The 12,938-nt window shown below is 45.1% G+C and overlaps 1 protein-coding gene across 2 annotated transcripts in view; it reads left to right on the forward strand.

Annotated features, from left to right (window-relative positions):
• Nucleotides 1-4,985: 4,985 nt before the first annotated feature.
• Nucleotides 4,986-12,938, forward strand: part of P4HA2 (prolyl 4-hydroxylase, alpha polypeptide II) — a 73,521-nt gene continuing 65,568 nt past the window's right edge. For both annotated transcript variants that reach the window (XM_015409265.1, XM_015409264.1), the window contains exon 1: nt 4,986-5,201. The gene's annotated coding sequence lies outside the window, so the exon portion shown is untranslated. The remainder of the gene's footprint in view (nt 5,202-12,938) is intronic.

Consider the following 12,938-nt stretch of genomic DNA (forward strand, 5'->3'; position numbering starts at 1 on the left):
CCCCCTTGTCCACATGTTTGTTCACCCCCTCAAAGAACACTAACAGGTTAGTGAGACAAGATCTTCCCTTACAGAAACCGTGCTGAGTCTGCCTCAATAGGTTTTGTTCATCTATGTGCCTACTAATTCTTTCCTTAATAATGGTTTCCACCAATTTACCCGGTATCGACGTCAGACTGACTGGCCTGTAATTTCCCGGATCTCCTCTGGAACCCTTTTTAAAGATGGGAGTGACATTAGCTACCTTCCAATCCTCAGGAATGGAGGCAGATTTTAAGGAAAGATTACATATCTTTGTCAGGAGATCTACAAGTTCACATTTGAGTTCTTTCAGAACTCTCGGATGTATGCCATCTGGGCCTGGTGATTTTTCAGTTTTTAAGTTGTCTATCAGTTTTAGGACCTCCTCTCTCGTCACCTCAATCTGACTCAGGTCTTCCAACACCCCTCCTGAAATCAGTGGTTCTGGAGTGGGCAAGCACTTCTCATCTTCCACAGTGAAGACGGAGGCAAAAAATGCATTTAGCTTCTCAGCCATTTCCCTATCATCCTTCAATACTCCTTTTACCCCTTGGTCATCCAAGGGCCCCACTGCCTCCCTGGCTGGTTTCCTGCTTCTAATGTATTTGAAGAAAGATTTATTGTTTAAAATTTAAGATTTATTGAAGACAGGAGTCTTCAAGAACTGGAATGACAGGCCACGGAGTGGAATGAAAGCACCAGGTTGGAGCAGGATTGTTCAGGGACTGGAATGACAGGCCACGGAGTGGAATGACAGCCCCAGGGTGGACCAGGAGTGTTCACGAACTGGGATGACAGGCCACGGAGTGGAATGACAGCCCAGTAACAGACATTCCACTATAGACTATTTGATAACCACCAATGATATGTTTGAAAGGGTAAGCTGTCTATATATTGAAGAGCGAGTTGAGAGTGACCATCTGCCGCTCAATTTAAGCTGGAACGTGGGGGCTGTCCCCCTTCACAAAGTACATGGAACCTTCTTGAAAGCGGATAATATAACAAGCAGGCGGAAATCTAATTGGTGTCCCAAGTTGAATGACAAATTTTTAGCATGGACAATATCTGAAATAGGGAAGGATACTTATAGAAAACTATCATCTCCGGTGATGAAGGAGGGCTCTAATTGTGAGGCCCCTATTCTTAATATCTATGCACAGCTAACGGCCCATTTATCCTCAATTCTATCACATGAAATTAATAACTCCCAGTTGGGGCGTCCCAATAATAAAAGCTGGTTTGATAAGGACTGTGTGCAGGCAAAACAGAGACTTATTAGGAGCCTTAAAGAATTTCACAAAGTCCCAGTGATTGATAACAAACTAGAAGTACAAGCAAAAAAGAAGGCCTATAAATACCTCCTGAGAAGTAAGAAAAATCTGGCTAGAAAGCTTAGATGGAATACACTAATAGAGGCAGCTAAGAAAAAGGATCATAGGCAATTCTGGAAAATAGTTGCAGGTGTTGAGAAAGTAGGTAATGCCAACAGGGAGTATATAATTCCTGCAAGAATATGGGAAAATCATTATGAAGAATTATTCAAAGGAGGGAATGGGGAATCCCTCCCACTGAGAGAGTTGAGCAACTACCCAACCTGGGAGCCTGTGTCAACCAAGGAGGTGGAATCTTATATTATAAACCTCAAAAGTGGAAAAGCCCCAGGTAGTGATTATATTACAGCAGAACTATTGAAAGCTAACTCAACCTGGTGGACCCCGATTTTGGCCAACCTCTTCACATATATTGATCAGACAGGACATATCCCAGAGGGATGGGGGTTGGCTATAATAATTCCGATATTTAAGAAAAACAACAGAACAGATCCTAATAATTATAGACCCATTAGCTTGATTAACATTATATGCAAACTTTACACCAAACATTTGTGTATGAAACTATGCAGTTGGTTAGAACAGGAAAAAATACTTAAAATTGAACAGGGGGGGTTTATAAAAGGCCGTTCTACCTTAGATCACTGTTTGGTCCTTGATTATTTAGTACAAAAATACACGCATATCCATAAGGGAGTCCTATACGCTGCATTTATCGATCTGAAAGCGGCGTTTGACTCGGTTGTGAGGGAAAGGCTATGGGCTAAATTGGAGCAGTCAACTATAGACAAGAGATTACTGTTGCTGATATCCAATTTATATAAAAATACATCCTTACAAATACGCTATACTGCCGATGGTAAGCTATCAAGACCTATTCAAGCCCAAAAAGGTGTCAGACAGGGTTGCCTTCTTGCCCCCTTTTTATTTAATTTGTATGTTAATTGTTTGATAACTTGCTTGCATGAAATTGATATCTCAGCACCCACCTTGGGCATGGGAAAAAAAATCCCTGTGTTAATGTATGCAGATGACACGGTGCTTCTTTCACGTACTAGAGGAGGTCTAAAAAGGGCGTTAGAAAAATTTAGTGCACAATGCCAAAAAGAGTCTCTTACTGTAAATTACTCAAAGACAAAGATCATGCGTTTCCATAAAAAATACAAAGAAATGAAATGGTCAATGGACGGGGTACGGGTAGATCAAGTTAAAATTTTTAAATATTTGGGACTAACCTTCTCATTTAATGGAAAGGCTTCTAGACATCTCCAAAATGCTGCATGTTCAGCACAAAAGAGTGCAAATGCTGTACTGCGCTTCTTTAGGAAAGAGGGAGCCCAATATGTCCCGGCTGCTCTTAAATTATTCTTGAGCAAAGTTCTCCCACAAATGATATATGGAACACAAATACTAGCAGAGAGTAAATTTAAAGATCTAGAGGTAGTACAATCGAAATTCCTTAGAGCACTCTTCAACGTCCCAAAAGGTACTGCAAATTTGAGTTTAAGACAAGAAGCAGGTTTATCTACTGTTACACTGAATATTTGGATTCAGAGGAGTAATTATTGGGTTAAGTCCCATTTGAATCCAGTGGGACTTATTCCTGATCTTTTGGCATCAACACCATATCCCCAATGGGCTCTTAGAGTAGTAGATAAATTGAAACTAATTGGGTTAGATCCTGAAAATCTGCTAGAGGGAGGCCTGCAGTATGCAAAGAATGTAATATACCAACGACTTAAGGATATTGAAGCACAAAACGATTATGCAGCCCTGCCTTCCTATTATAAGAGATTAAAGCAGGGACCAAGTTTAAATGCCGCATCTTACCTTGGACTTATAAAAAACCCTAACCATAGATGGGCGTTTACTAGAGCACGGCTCGATGTGTTACCCTCAGCAGTACTTTATGGTAGATATACCCGGACTCCCATGCACCAGAGAATTTGCTCCTGTCTGTTAGAACAGGTGGAGTCGGCCACCCATATATTACTTCAGTGTCCTATGTATGATGAAGAGAGACAGCAGCTGTTGATACCCCTTCTCGCACGTTTTAAACCCCTGGCTAATTATCTTACATATGCCGAGGAATGCTTGATGAAGTTCTTACTGGCTGATACTTATGATTCTGTCACACGCAATGTTGCTAAATATTGTTACTTGGTAATTAAAAAGCGCAGAATGTACTGTAACTCGAGCCATTAATGACGGAATTGACCGGTGTGGTATTTTAGTAATTAAGCTTGTAAGGTTCTTATGTTGTAGATTCTGTGTTTAATATTTCGGTTCATTTTGCTGGTCTTATGACTGTTCTTACTTAATAAACTTAATAAACTTACCAGTCCCTGAACACTCCTGCTCCAACCTGGTGCTTTCATTCCACTCCGTGGCCTGTCATTCCAGTTCTAGAAGACTCTTGGTACACCCTGGGGCCGTCATTCCACTGTTGGCCCTGTCATCCCAGGTCCAGAACATTCGTGCTGCACCCTGGGGCTGTCATTCCACTCCGTGGCCTGTCATCCCAGTTCCAGAACACTCCTGGGGCCGTCATTCCACTCTGTGGCCTGTCATCCCAGTGCCTGAACAGTTCTGCTCCACCCTTGGGCTGTCATTCCACTCTTGGCCCTGTCATCCCAGTCCTTGAACACTCCTGCTCCACCCTGGGGCCGTCATTCCAGTCCGTGGCCTGTTATCCCAGTCCGTGAACACTCCTGGTCTACCCTGGGGCTGTCATTCCACTCCGTGGCATGTCATTCCACTCCGTGAACACTCCTGGTACACCCTGGGGCTGTCATTCGCCTCTGTGGCCTGTCATTCCACTCCGTAGCCTGTCTTTCCAGTTCTAGAAGACTCCTGGTACACCCTGGGGCCGTCATTCCACTGTTGGCCCTGTCATCCCAGTCCCTGTACACTCCAGCTCCACCCTGGGGCTGTCATTCCACTCCGTGGCCTGTCATCCCAGTTCCAGAACACTCGTGGTACACCCTGGGGCCGTCATTCCAGTTCCGTGGCCTGTCATTACAGTTCCTGAACAGTTCTGTTACTCCCAGGGGCTGTCATTCCACTCCGTGGTCTCTTATTCCATCTCAGAGTAGTGTATTTGGGCCCAGAGACCCTAATGGAATATTCATTCCGCATTTTTGTTGCAACTCTACTTGTACCCTAATGTTTTCCAATAGATCCCATATTGGGTTTCCTGGCTCCCATTATTTCCAATGGGTCTTCCAGCGTCTCCCATTGTTTCCAATGGGCAAACCTGTCCTTCCTGTTAGTACTTCCCAGCATTCGGGACACTTTTCTATTTTACAAGGCCGATCCTCCCCAGCAGATCCGTTTTCAAACAGGCCAGGCCAGATGTCAGAGAAAACTCCACGCTAGATCTCCCTCCACTGCCTTTTCAAAGCAGAGCCGTATCGTCCTCCACGTCAAGACCGGTGGGATGAGGATGAGCGAGGCCTCGCCAACACGGCGCTTTACGCGTGAGCCGTGCCCCCCCCCCAGCTATTCTAAGCATTACGGTAGTGTCTGGAAGCCTCGGAGGGCTTTGCTGGGGGAGGAGGAGCTTCCGACGTGGCAGCGGCTCAATCGGAGAGGAGAACGCCAAGCGCATCAGCAAAAGGGGGAGGAGGCTCCGGAGCTCCGGCTGGAAATGCCAGGGCTGTTCTAGAAAGCGTGGACCCCGGGGTTGCATGTTCTTGGCTGAGCCGGCGGAGCCGCCTCTCGCAGGCAGGGCGGGTTGGGCGCACTCCCTGGGTCCGCTTCAGACGCTGCTTTGACACCGGTTGCCGGGGGCCAGAACCGGCTCCTGACGCTTCTTTGCCGCCGCTACACGAAGCCGTTGCTCGCCAGGTAGCTTTCAGCTCTGCCAACCTTCTCTCGCCGCCCATCCCGTCTCCCTTTGCTCCCCAACTCTCTCTGACCTCCTGGGGAAACGCGCCTTTCTCTTTGCTCCGACAACCCCCGCCCCCTCCGTGGCATGCCCCTGTCGTTCCCTGAGCGCCGCGTGCCTTGTTTACACGGGTGAAATCTGTAGCCGATGGAAAAAATAGTGGAGTGACTTCATCGCTAGGACGCACTGTGGCTAGGAATGCTTCCGTTAGGTAAACTCCTGGCCAACTTATTTTCAGGGGCTCGACCGGGCAGGGCGACCATCCGCTCCTCCTCGGCAGGTAAAAGGTAAAAGTAAATCCTTTCCGTGCTAAGTTTCGATGCTGGCGTGCAGTACACACTTCGAGGGAGCGGTCTTGTAGGAGAATTACTGGGGGGGGGGAGGGGGGGGATGCACGCGGTTTGGTCCAGGAAACTTGCTTCTCGAGTAAACACCAGACTAAACGGGTTTAAACCGAGAAGGAGCCGTGACATTTATTTAGCTTGAAGTAGCCTCGCGCCTGCTTTTCTGAAGTGGCTGGAAGTGTTTCTGTAGCGCATCGCGGCTTTCTGGAGGGAGCAAATGGGAGATGAAGTTCAGGGTAGGAATGTCGCAAAAATGTGTGCACAAGCTGGAAGCCTTAGCTTGCTCAAGATGCTGTGAACACAGAGGCCCCTCGAGATAGGCTGGGGCGGGGGGGTTGTTTCAGAAACTCACAGTAAGATGTGATCAACTCAGAGAAATAATAATGACGTGACAGTATTTGAGGAAGAGATGCATGTGGAGATTTTTGTGAGCTCTGTCCATGGCTACCTCAGCACTGTCATTTTTGTCACTCTTTTAGCCCCCCCCCTTTTCCACATGTGTTTTGCTCCCTCTGGGACCACTAGACAGATGGGGGGGGGACTCTGAAGCAATAGGGACCAACGAGTGACAAAAATGACATTGTGGAAGTGGCCCATGTTCAGATGAGGATGGGGGGGGAACTACTTTGTGAAGGCGCTGGGAGAGCAAGTACAGTGCTTCTCAGAAGTGTTTGATTTCTGAACTGGAGAAGGAATCTGTAGTGGAACAGAATCTCCATTAATCTTGCACTTGTAGCTCTTCTCTGATAGAAGCACCTATAGGGAACATTATAAATGTATTATTTGCTTCTTGGGAAAAGGTTGGGGGATAGTGATAGTGGCTTCCTTGATTCTCTTTGGTTATGGGCCATCTGTACAAAAAATGCCTTTTTCATTGAAAGCCTTTTGCTCCTTCTTCTTTCTCCCATTTACTCTGAAGTTCTCTTGCTTCTTGCACTTCTCAGCTCCCAAAAGACAGCATGAAACACAAGTTATTGCAATAAGATTTTACAGATTTCTTTTTACAGTGATCAGTCCTTGCTAGTTGGACAAATGGAACTTTGACATAAAAGTTTCCTTATCTGTAGAAGTGGAGTTGTGTGGATCATTCCATAGCCTTACTATATAAAGAATGTACAACCAACTTGCAACTTGGTGTTGGCTGATGCACAATGTAAAAATGATGAGGAAATGTATGCACAAGCCTTGCCAAACCAACATTACAAATACCTAAAATCTGAAAAATAAATTTTGGTACACATGTTCAGTTTATTTTATCCTGCAATAGTCTCCGGTTGGGAGGTGGGGAAGCCTGCAGTAACTTTACGTAAAGGTAAAGGTTTCCCTTGCTCGAAAGCTAGTCGAATCCGACTCTAGGGTTGCGGTGCTCATCTCTGTTTCAAAGCCGAAGAGCCAGCGCTGTCCGAAGATGTTTCCGTGGCTGGCATGACTAAACACCAAGGCGCACGGAACGCTGTTACCTTCCCACCGAAGTGGTACCTATTTATCTACTTGCAGTTTCTTGCTTTTGAACTGCTAGGTTGGCAGGAGCTGGAACTAGAGATGGGAGCTCACTTCATCATGCGGCACCCGGGACTCGAACTGCTGAACTATTGACCCTCCGCAGCCTGCAGTTCAGCGTCTTAACCACTTGAGCCACCGCAGCTCCTGCAGTAACTTTACCCTTATGATAATTCCATCAAGTCTTTCAGGCTGTTGTCTGTAAATTTTTCAGAGTGTTGCATGTCAAAATCATTTTTAACCACAGGTTATAGTTATGTAAACATAGTTATGAGCACTGGAAAAATCCTTAAACCCAACAGGGAAGTCCATATAATAAAGCAGACCCTAATGCAAAACTTATTATAGTGATCCACCATTGACATTAGTACATCCCACAGGATGTCCTCTATCAGCTAGAATTTCTGAATCACTAATGGATGTCTCTGTGTTCCCATTCAATCAGTCATGTTCCATGAATGCTGTGGTTTGCATTATCCAAGAAGCCAAATTAGATTGGATGAAATCCAGCCACAGTTAAACACTTTCCAGTCCAATTGATTTAAGTGGGAGAAGTACAGCATACTTTTATCTCTCCACTGAAAGCAGGAGAACTGAAAACAGCTCAGTGGTGCCAGGATTGTGCCCATCACTGCATGTAAACACGAACTTTCCCTGTCCAAAACCAGTTGTGCTATCAGCTGAAATTGCCACTGAGTTTATAGTTGAACTGAGGCCCCTGCCACATGGCAGGGAAAAAACGAGGAGAAGCGTGGCTTTTAAAAGCCGCGCCAAAAAAGAAACGCCTCGGCAGGATCCCATGGATCCCGTTAGCGGCACGCCGTTGCTCCCCGGCACGATCAGATGCCGGGGAGAAAGAGGCGAGTGGGAGGGGGAGGCTGCCGAACTGCGCATGCTCGGGCATGCGCAGTTCGACCGGGGGCCGGGGATGCGGCGGCGGCAAGACGCGCCGCCGATCCCACGGCCAGGAAGATGCGGCCCAAACGGATGAACCACCTAAGGTAGGTGGTTCATTTCTGCCGCGCATCAACGGGGGAAGGGCCGGATCGGAGGCGGGAGCGCGACGCCAGGCAGATGTTGACGTCGGATCGCTCCCGTTTGCCGCGCTTCCGATCTGGCCCGCTCCCGACCCAAACTGCCTCGTATGAACGGGGCCTGAGATTTGCACTGGAGACTCATAGTTCATAAAACCTGACTGTTGGTTTTACTGTTAATAGTTCTTTATATTTAGGTAATTTGTGTCCAAAAAGCAAAGAGGCTGAAGATGGTAACTTGTGTAAATAGGAAGAGAAGTGTGTATGTGGATACAATTGTATACACCCATGCAATATCAGTGATTCAACAAAGACTTCTGCTGCCCTGCTGAAAGAGGTATTGCTAGTGACTGAACATGTTTAAAATGATTCATATTTATCTGGCATCTCATATGCCCTCTCTAGGCTTTATACATAAATAGACCTTCACCATTTGCAGATTTATGACTTACAATTTCACTTATTCGTGGTCTGTGATCATGTGATGAGCTCTCTAGCCTGCTTCTACTTCCAATGAGCCATCGTTGTAATTGTTATGTGATTACATTTTGTAGGAAATTTGGTGGTTCTTCTACTGCTTCCCAATGCTGGTGAATTTCACCATTTGTGGAGCTGCTGGGAACAGGCCCCTGCACATAGTCAGGATTCACTGTATTTATGAACTGTTGGCATGTATCCAAAGTGGATTTGTGCATCTGAAGTCCTTGGAGGAAGGGCAAGTTAAGATGGACTAAATTAATGCCTAAAAATAAAATTCAAATGTGCCTTAAGATTCAGAATAGCTTTATTGGTTTGCTGCATAGGAATTGTTTGTTGGTGATTATCTAAAGGAAATTGAAAATGTTCCATAATCACAGACAACTTTAAAATTGAATGTTTCTGAATGCTGAGATCTGAATTCTGAATTCTAAGGAATAACTATCCTTAGTATATCTATTTGCCTTGGTACTTATTTCCAAATATTTTAGAATTGGCTTTTACAGATGTTTTCTTGAAAAATCTTGTCTGTTTCAAGACTGTTTTCAGAGTTATATGACTCTACATGTTGCACAACATTCTGGGCTGTGAACAGCCAAAAGGCACTTATAGGTTTCGTACTCCAAAGTCTTGGCTAGCTCCAGATGGGGAAGATAAAGCTTGCAATTTGTCCTACAGATATTTCCCTCCATGTCTGCTGTTAGTTTTGATCAGTTAATCCAGCCTGTCTGTGTTAGGGCTTTTCTCAGGGTAAGATTCTAGAACTGATGGATTTCAAAGTGTCATAGCCTAGGCTTTTTTGTGGAGACATAAAAATACTCTTAACACAGTTTACTCTCTCTTTTAACTTAAAGGAGCGTTACATAAGTAGAACTGGTTGAAGATTACTAATGCTGTTGGAATATTCCCCCAGGTGATTTCTGTGCAAACAAACAATATTTTAGGCAAGAAGTCCTCATATGTTGTTTATGGGGGGGGGGAATCTAACAGGCCTTCAAGTTACTTTAATATTTGTTCAGCATTTTAATTATTTGCAGATGCACATTAAGCACTTGGCAGGAGAGGTGGTGATGCAGGCATGTGGAGAAGATGTGCAGTGCTTTGGGGTTGTAATTCTGATGGGTGGAGCCAGCTGGAAGACGGTTATCTTTGGGAAAAGAGGGAATGACAGGATGAAGGCCCTTGGCTTCAGCAAGTAAATGTAATGTTTCACTGTTAGCAAGAATTGCTAGTGTTCAGCTAAAAGGCTCCTGGGTCCCAAAGATTGTCATGTGTTTGTATTAACTGGGGATAAATATGCAGAAATACAATTTGATCACACAAAAAAGATATAGTTGATATTGCACTGAGGCTGTTGTACCCAAGGAGCCTTACACACGTCTTCCCTTCTCCCCTTTCTCCCCTCATACACAATCCTTTCCCTTCCCTCCTCTTCACCAGGAGGACTGAAGGACAGAAATGGAAAACTCCACATTTACTGAAATCTGGGATCTTGGTAAAGTTGCAAGATTCAGCATTAAAGGGGGAGGATATCGTTTAAGCAAAACCTAGTACTATATATCGGCCCAGGTCACACGGAGCATTTGCCCCGCTGAAGGCATGATTCTCCCGCGGAGTTTTCCGGCACGATCACACTGGAACATCTGGGAGGCGTAGCCCTCCCGTGGTGTCCCGCCGAAGATGTGCATTAAAAAAGTACCTGGGACGACCTACTGGCAAATGGTTTGCCACAGGCTGCATGCGGATTCCCCCGGTGTGATCGCGCCGGTGCGCAGCTTTCTCCTCCGTCATCCTGTTTGCCACAGGTGCCAAAGGAGGAAGTCGCCGTCACGTCTGAACGCATAATCGCAGATCAAACTGCAACAGCAATAGCCATGCCCCCCCCCGGCATTATCCGGCCCGTGTGACCGGAGCCATTTACTCTGAATACCCATTATTTGGGTATTTCCAAGTACCTATATTTAATTCATTCCAGATCTGTAATTTTTGTTCCCTTTTGCCCCCCTCCCCTCACTATTTCCTCTTTTCCTCCTCCTGGCAGCCCCATTTCTTCCTTCTCTCTTTCCCACCCACCCATTAACCAACCTTTTATCTTCCCCAATCTATAGTTATATGTATTATTTATTTACACTTATACCCCACTTTTCTTCCAAATGGAGATCCAAAGCAGCTTATATCATACTGCTCTCCTCAGTTCTATCCTCACAATAACCCTGAAAGGTAGGCTGGGAATGTGTGACTGTCCCATGGTCACTGAGTGAGCTTTTGTGACACACCAGGGAGTCAGATCCTGGTCTGAAACTTTACTAGCTTTTGTGTGGTGGCCCTGCTGTTGAATAGTAGGAAGCAGCCAAGCCTGCAAATGCTTGCTGCCAGAGCTGGCCCTGATGAGTCCTCCTTGAAAGACCAAAGCATCCCTGGAAAAGCCCCTGCCTCCTCCCCTTGCCTTTTACTGACAGAAACCAAGGGTTGAAGACTGGTAATACAATTATGGTTGCCTAGCAGCTCCCACAGTGGCCACTGCAGAGGATGTTCATTTCTTAAAGGTACAGGAGCTGTTTCTTGTATATTTTTAGCCCCTGATTTTTAAAAAAAGATTTCAGACTTTTCACCAAACCTGGGGTTTTTCTCAGGTTTGTAGAAAGACAATTGTGTTGCTTCTCTCTGTGGAGCAAGCCGAGCCTCAGCTACACTAGCAGGAGTTCAGCTCATACCCAGCAGGCAGCAGTGCCCTGGGAAGTACTGGCTATGTAGTTGACACTCACCATCTCTTGTACTGCTGGCCACCTGGAGCTAGCAAAGCCCCACTGGTACTTCCAATGTCTCAGGGGTTCATCTTGTACCCAGATGGTGATGGCAAGTGTCTAGGGGACAATCTCCTGCCATTCTGCCACCAACTTGGAGAAACTCAAGCCCAAACAGTATGTCAGTGGCACCTTGAGCAGCCGTTTTGGGCTGCGATCACACACACTAAATCCACTTTCAGTCGACTTTCCAGCTGGATCTTGCCAGTTCACACACAGTTAAATCCAGTTGGAAAATGCATTGAAAGTGGATTGAAAGTGGATTATTTAGTGTGTGTGACCACAGCCTTGGTGGGGAGAACTGCCCCTGACTATCTCGGGCCCTTGTGGTTGAGACCAGAGACAGCACAGAAATATTTCAAATAACTAAATAGGTGTGCTGTAACTGGCATACTCCAGTGGGCCAGAAAGACTAAATTGGATGGATGCTTGTTTTCCTGATGGTAAAGTATCAAATGGAAAATATGTTTTAAGAAATTCATATGTACATATAAGCGATGGTAAGTACAAGGCTGAAGTGTTGTGAAAGTCTCTAGATTGTTTTCCAAGGTAAAATAGGAATCACAAAATGGATTGTCCCTGAGTTCCATAAACTGTGGTATCTGAAGATGCCTTAAGATACTACTTTTTAGAAAGCACTTTTCTGTGAGCCAAACAAAATCTGCTGAGTGCAGAAGTATATATCAATAGGGGGGCCAGCAGCTTTAAAACACAGGCTTTCAGAACAAGTTTCATGGCTCTGTCCATGATCCTAACCATCATAGGCAAAATATTTTTATAATCCCTGTTTTTCTTCAGTTTACAAAATATAACTTTCTTATGCACTTCCAATTACTGTTCTGCATGCTTTTAAGATCTGGCTTCTGCCCAGTGTGCTTGTTCTATATTTTGTCACTTGCACTATCCATTTAAAAAGTTATTAGGCTTCAGTCCTGTGCATGCTTAACTGGGGCAAGTCTTACTGAATAGTCTGGGATTTATTTTTGAGTAATCATACAGAGGATCATGCTTTTAGCCACGTAACTGAAGCCACCCGGTTTGACAGCAAGGCACATGTTTTGCATTTAATAAACTTTGAACTCTTTAAGATCAAATCCCTTTTGTTTAAATAAGAAAAAATAATGTATTTAATGGCCCATGCTGAGGGACTGAAGTGCTGCTGTTTCTCTTCCCCACTCCAGTATATGACAGTAGCAGAAACTGAAAGTGCCCAATGGAAGGCCGACACTGAGTCTAACTAACCTCAAATTGCTGTTTATGATACCAATCTCCATGGGTTCAATAAAAAACCACACCTCTGAAGGAAATATCGGGAGCCATGCATAACAGAATAAGGCATTCATCAAAATTAGGATGGTTAAACTGTGTCACAACAAAGTTTAAATTTAGATACATGGGGAAGCAAGGTTTTATTTAGTTTGGGTTTCAGCTAGCTCTCAGTGTTACCAGAGCAGGATCTCTGGGGAAAGAAGGAGAAGAAGAGATTGGATTTATACCCCACCCTTCACTCAGAGTCTCAGAGCTGCTTACAATCTCTT

Source organism: Gekko japonicus, unplaced genomic scaffold (genome assembly GCF_001447785.1).
Source record: "Gekko japonicus isolate JY-2015 unplaced genomic scaffold, Gekko_japonicus_V1.1 scaffold376, whole genome shotgun sequence".
NCBI lineage: Eukaryota > Metazoa > Chordata > Lepidosauria > Squamata > Gekkonidae > Gekko > Gekko japonicus.